The following is a 6,937-nucleotide window of genomic DNA, read 5'->3' as shown; positions in this document are numbered from 1 at the left end:
CTAGAGGTTTATCAATTTTGTCAATCTTTAGAAAACTAGTTTTGGGTTCATTGATTTTCTTAACTATTTGTGTTTTCTACTTCATTGATTTCTGATATTTATTTCTCACTTTCTACTTATTTTAGACTCTCATTCCTGTTCTCCATCTATAATCATAAGATGGCATCTTAGATCATTGTTTTAAACCTGCTTTCTTTTCTATATAAGTATATAAAGCTATATGTTTGCTGTGAAAACTTGCTTAAAACTTTCCTCACATAATTTGATTTGGTTTCTTTTCATTTATCTGTGGATAAAAATATTTTATAATTTATTTTCTGATTTCTTCTTTAATACGTGATTATTAGTGTCCAAATACTTAAAGGTTTTGACATTCTGATTTTATTTTCAATCCACTGAAACTTGTTTTATGGACAGGTCTATTATATTTCTTAATGAAGTATGTGACCTTCAAAACCACATATATTCTACTGTTGTTTGATCAAGTTCGTTGATAATACTGCTCAAATATTCTATATCCTTACTGATTTTCTACTTTTCTACAAATTACTGAAAAGACTGTTAAATATGACAAGTACAATTACAATTGTGTATATTTCTATCACATATATGCATGTATATTATATATATCACACAATCACATGTATGCGATATATATACACGTGTGTGTGTGTGTGTGTGTGTGTATTTGAATAAAGAGCCATTTTAATGGGGTTCTCATTGGCAAAATATAGGAGAAATTGAGCATCAGGATAATTATAATTATAGTAATATACAATAACCCATTAAATAAAATAATTACCTAAATATATACATAGGAAGGCTGAAGGATCCCATTCTTAAAATATAAAGCCAGTAATTAAATGTAGAAGAAATGATGGCATTAAGAAACCACCGTTTGACAAATATCAGGATGATACTTGATATATGTATGGACAGCAAAGGACATTGTGACTATGAGTGTAAGATTGTTGAGTATCAGGATATTGCCTAGTGTAAAAGTATCTTTCCATAAAACATTTATTCAAAAAGGAAACAATTGTAACATTTTAGTGGAGAATTCTGAGCGTACCATTTCTTGTATTATTTTTGGTTGTAGTTTATAAGTCTGAAATTAAACAAGTATACAAACATTTTTAAAAATAGAAAAAAAATGTGCCCCATGCTTTGAATTTACCAAGAACATCTAAGTTATTACAGGAGAGTGGTGTCCTATAAAATTGGAAGCAGGTTTATTCAGTAGACATGTAGAAAAGAAAGAAGCCAACTTTAGTGGATTCAATTTAGGTCTGGCAATTTTATTGACTATATGCTATGTACTAGGCTGTGTGTACAAAGCTGGGAAATCAAGGAAGGAAAAGACTAGAGATAGGGAATAAATTTAGGATGTTATCATATAATGTGGAAGTGATGGATGAAGTTCCCTTATAATGATTTTATTTATACTTAGATACATGTCTGATCTGAGAGATATGCTCGTGACCTCACTGTTGGATTGGTATATGAAACTTAATCATGACAAAGATGTTTGAAAATGTGTCATGGCCAAATAAAAAATTCTCATCAGTGTGCTTCCAGCAACTTTAGCTAAAAGTAGTTGGAAAATTCATTGCTGCAAAAATATTTTTTGCTGGAAAATGATTCCTTAATTGAATGTGTAGGGTCATTTAATATTTTTATGAAAATAGCTTGTATATATCCTCTTAGTAGGGAAATGATTGATAAAAAAGAACTGTGCGTGCTTTTGTGGGAAACAATTCAACAAATATTTGTATTTACTAATTCATCTTTGAGTGTTTATCTTATAGTAAACTCTGTTCTAAATTCCAGGCTACTAGAAAATACATCTACAATAATTGAGAACTCATAACAAAACTAAAATGGTTATATTGAAAGTACTTTTCTGTTACTGTATTAATATGCAGTAAATTAAAAGTGTTGTAACATTTCTAGGTTGAAAAGACTTATATTTTGTTTTGATCTTTGGCTAGGGAAATTGTAAGACAGTATATTAATACAATGCAATGGTAAAATTGTAAATCCATGAAAATATTCTGTGGGAATCATTTATTGGTCAGAGTTGTATAAGCCTGTGTTTATTCCTTGATAAAGAATGTTTAAATTGGCTGCTTTTCTTTGCTTTCTTGTAGTTTAGCAAATTAAGAGAGGCTTTGAGGGAATTAAATGAATTGATTTTAGTTCTCATCTAAAATAGCCTATTAGATAGCTCTCCTGAGTACCAGTATATCTGTCAAGATTCTGAGTTCTGATTTTTATTTTACCAGATACAGTCACCACAATTGTGGTTTCAACAGCTAAGATATTTTTTAAAAGGAGGTTCAACATGATGGTATTGAGTTGTGTTGTCTAGTTAACTTGATATGTCTATGCAGTATCTTTTTGGAAATTCAAATGGGAAGATAGAAACATTTGCTCTCAATGAAAAAGGGTAGCCAGGGCTGGAGATAGATATCCAATATCCACTGGTTCATTGATTTACTAAACTAAGAATTTCCATATATGATTTAATTATAAAAGGTGACATATTAAACCAAATCAGTATACAAAATTTCCAAAGAAATTGTAATGTTGAATTTGAAGAAAAAGGGACCAAAGACAAATCCGTACAAAATAACTGCATCTGAGATTTAAATACAGTGAAAAAGTGTTATAGGTGGATACAGGGCAGTTTCAGGGAAATAGAGGGAGAATAGGAAAGAAGAAACACAACTTCTACTATGGAGACCTTAAGCTATAATTCCTCCACAGCATCAAATGCCTTACACAGTCCTGATAGTGGCTGAAAAGTTCGGGTTCTGAGAAAAGGCTAATAACTTGCCTATCAGTAGTAGTTAATTAGTGAATTTTACAAGGCTGTTACAGTGCTAGGAGCTGGAGCAATGTTTCAAAAACTTAAGGAAGAAAAAAACATGGTGATGACTATGGGACTGCTAATAAACTATTTCATAAAGATACTTAGCAAGAAAGGGAAGGAAAACAGTTACAGTAATTTAAAAGGACGGGTGGAAAAAGAATGGGGAATTTATCAGGAATGTCTCATATGGAATATATATTACTTTGGTGTCTGCTTTATATATTTATTGATTCCTCATTTCAGAGAGAAGTGAAATGAACTTTAGAAAATGCACTTGGAGGGATATAAGAATATATGTCATAACCTATTATGCCCAACATGGAGAGCTATAGGAATATATATCATAACCTATTATGCCCAACATGTAAACTGGACAATATTTAATTCAATAATAACAGAAAAACAGGGTTATAAGTGATGAGAATTTCCATCATCAAATAACATCTTAATTGTGAGAAGATATTCTGAATTCTTATCTGATAAAAGTGTTTATTCAAAATATTCAAAGAATTCCTTTAAAAATCATTACAAATTGGATAAAGTAACTAATAGAAAATAAGACATAAGTAGATATTGCACAATAGATAAAACATTAATGGCCAGTGAATATATAAAAACTCGTTGAGCATCTTTAAAATTCAGGAAAATGCAAATTAATGTCACAATAAGATAATATGTAAACCCACAAGATTAGCAAAAATTAAAAAGGCTAATATCACCAATTTTGATTGAAAGTTGGAGCAATAGGCATGCTTAATTATTACAATTGAGAGAATAAATTGTCACAATTATTTTGGACACAATTTGATTTTACCTAATAAAGTTGGAGATATGCATACCTACAACCTAGCACTTCTATTGCAAGGTATATAATTGAGAGTCTTTTCCAAATATACACCATGAGATATTAAAAAATATAACACGTTTTGAATTACAAAAGTAATGACAGCAACTTAAATGCATACTAGGAGAAAATAATTAAATTAATTATGGTATATTAAAATACAATATAAAGTACAGCAATGCATGTCATCAGGTTATAATCTCAGAAAAGTAATGCTGAATCAATAAAGCAAGTAGGAAAAGAAAATGTTCAGTATTATTTCATTTCCATAAGTGCCAAGTTACACATAGATCAAATATTATTTACGGATATATACACAGCTGGTAAATCTACAAAAATGTAAGGGAACAATACACTTTAGAATCTAAACAGTAAACTGCAGGCAGAAAAGGCAAATTCATAGAAAGGAACTTAAAAGTTTCTCAGTAGTATTGACAAAGCTCGTTTTTTTAATGTCTGCGGTAGATTCTTGGGTTTCTTTACTTGATATTCTTTTAATTGTACAGTTACATTGTACGTACTCTTTTGCAGTTATATTTCATAGATTTCATTTTTAAGACCATAGAGAAATACAGAATATATCTATAATTTTCAATGCAGTCTTCAAAAGCAGACATCTTCACTGTATAAACTGTTACCTTTTCTAGTGACTCAGACTTTAGAGCTACACATGTCTGTCACTAATATTTTCTAATGTAATGATATTTTTATTCAATATTTTTTCTTTCTGAAAATACCATTTAGTTGTAGGTACAATATAGGGAAATACCTACTACATATTTGAATACAAAATTTATTGGAATTAGTAATATATTTATGAGGCAGCTTGTTATAATAGAATATTGTATTTAATATTGAACTAGACAGTCTGGGTTTGAATATCAGTTCTTACAATTTTTGGTTGTTATACTCTTAGGGAACTCCCTTTTATTCTTGTTTTCTTGGTTTGCTAATCTATAAAATGGGCATAACAAGAGCAGTGCCCCAAGGTTGTATAGTGTTCCCTTTTTGACACTTGTTGGGGAACTTTGAAAATAGCTAATTTATGACACTCACAAAAACATTTCACATTATATGCTAAAATTATTTTCACATGAAAAAAATGTATCATGTACATTTTGTTACTTAAGACAAGGTTATCAGCCACAGAACCTAAGAGTTATTTTAGGTTTACTGAGAACAAGTAAAATCTTTGGTTATATTTGATCCACATAAACCATACAAAGGTGGGCTAGATTGCATATATTAATAATAAAATTTTTGAACTCAGGAAATAAACTTTTAAAAATATAAAGGCAACAGTTTAAATTAAGGCAGCATTTTTAATCTTAAAGTGAAAGAATAATATGCAATATAAATTTAGAAAATATATTATGTAAAATAGAAGGAACAACAAAAAAAATGAACTAGAGCCAAATTAGAGTTCCATATTTGGGCAAAACTGTTTTATAAAACTATTATAACAATGGAATCATTTCTGAAAACAAAATCTCAGTGTTAAATAGATAAAAATGGATCAACTTTAGTTGAAAATGTTAGTAAAAAGTAGGAGTGACCCATGCACTCCTCAACCATACCTGCTGAATCTCTCCTCATAAATTGGGAAAAGTAATGACGAAGGCAGTTATTCTCCAGAATCTCTTCTTCGAAATGTCTCTGCTTGCTGTGAATAATAAGTCATTCAACCAAAACACAGCTATGAAGATAAGTTACTAACATAAGATGGATTGTGTCTTTAAACAAAGAGTGTACTGAAAATATAGGTTGGGGTGTTGAACGTTTGATGAGTCAGTTTGGACTGTAGATCATAGCTCAAGAAAATTATGTTTGGCTTCTCTACTAAAGGTACTGCTCAGCCCTCTGTGGGCAGAATCTTGACATTAGCAGAGAACTACAAGATAGTGGCAATAAAATGGAGACAAAGAGGGAACAAAACAACCTCCCATCTCTTTTATTTTTAACTGAAACTTGTATAAAAATGAAAGAATAATTAATTTTCCTATTGGAGCTCCATCTTTATCATGCATTCCCATCAGTTAATTTTTTTTACAGGGTATATCCTATAAACATACGGATATTTATTTATGCATTTGATCAATGTACGATATCACTTAAATTTACTCGTATTTTATTGTTTTCGATTTTGTAAATGAGATTGTTTTCTTTAATTGTTTCTCAGATAGTTCATTGTTAATGTATTGAAAACACAACTGATTTCCCTATGTTGGTTTTATATCTCAAAACTGCTGCACTTATAAGTTCTTACAGTGTTTTTAGAGTCTTTAGGATGCTCTATACTAGATCCATGTCATTAGGAAACAGAGACCATTTTATTTCTTTCCCATTTGGATGCCTTTTATTTTTTTCTTGCCTAATTGCTCTGGTTAGGGCTGTCAGTACTATGTTGAGTACAAGTGGTGAGAATGTGCACCCTTGTCTTATTCCTGATCTTAGAGGAAAAACTTTCAGCCGTTCACTAATGTTAGTTGTGATTTTGTCATATATGACTTTATTATGTTGATATGTTTCTTCTATATCCAAATTGTTGAGTAATTTTATCATGTTAAATTTTGTCAAGTGCTTTTTCTATGGAAATGATCATATGGTATGCAGGGTATCACTTCAGGTGTGCACAGCAATAGAGGCTAGTGATTGGAGGCAGGCTGGTAAGGTACATATGCACAGCTGGAGGTGTTACTTGTAAGCCCGATAGTGTAGGCCTCTGATACATGATGGAGCTACTGCAGAGTTCTGACGACCAGTATGGATCCCAGGTATTGGCAAAAACAGGCGGAGGGAGTGGGTAGGGACTTGTATGGCTGATGTATGGACCATAAATACCTCTGGGGTGAAAACAAATGAAATCTGTCCGAGGTCCACGGCAGATGTGCTGGCCATTGAATTTTTCAGTGGTGGAAGCTACTGGGATTTTCTGAAGAACAGGTATGGGAACTGCAGTTGTTCCCACTACATGGCTGATATGGGTAGCTCCTGTTCTTGTCCCTGTTCCTCACTTTCTATACATCTTGGCTTTGTTGATCTCTGCGTATAGTGAAACAAAAGCTGGTCCTTCTCGCCGTACCCCCAAAGGCTGGGGAAACTCACCCCTCACAAAAGTCTAGGGGAATTCTTTCTAAATGAGAAATTCTCTTTTGGCAATGAGTCATTCTGGCCTGAGGGTGAGTTCATGAAGGCAAAATGAAGCTGTTTTTGTCTTC

The sequence above is a fragment of the Rhinolophus sinicus genome, linkage group LG05, assembly GCF_036562045.2.
Source record: "Rhinolophus sinicus isolate RSC01 linkage group LG05, ASM3656204v1, whole genome shotgun sequence".
NCBI lineage: Eukaryota > Metazoa > Chordata > Mammalia > Chiroptera > Rhinolophidae > Rhinolophus > Rhinolophus sinicus.
The sequence above is the reverse complement of the archived record's forward strand: the minus strand, read 5'-3'. Positions refer to the sequence as shown.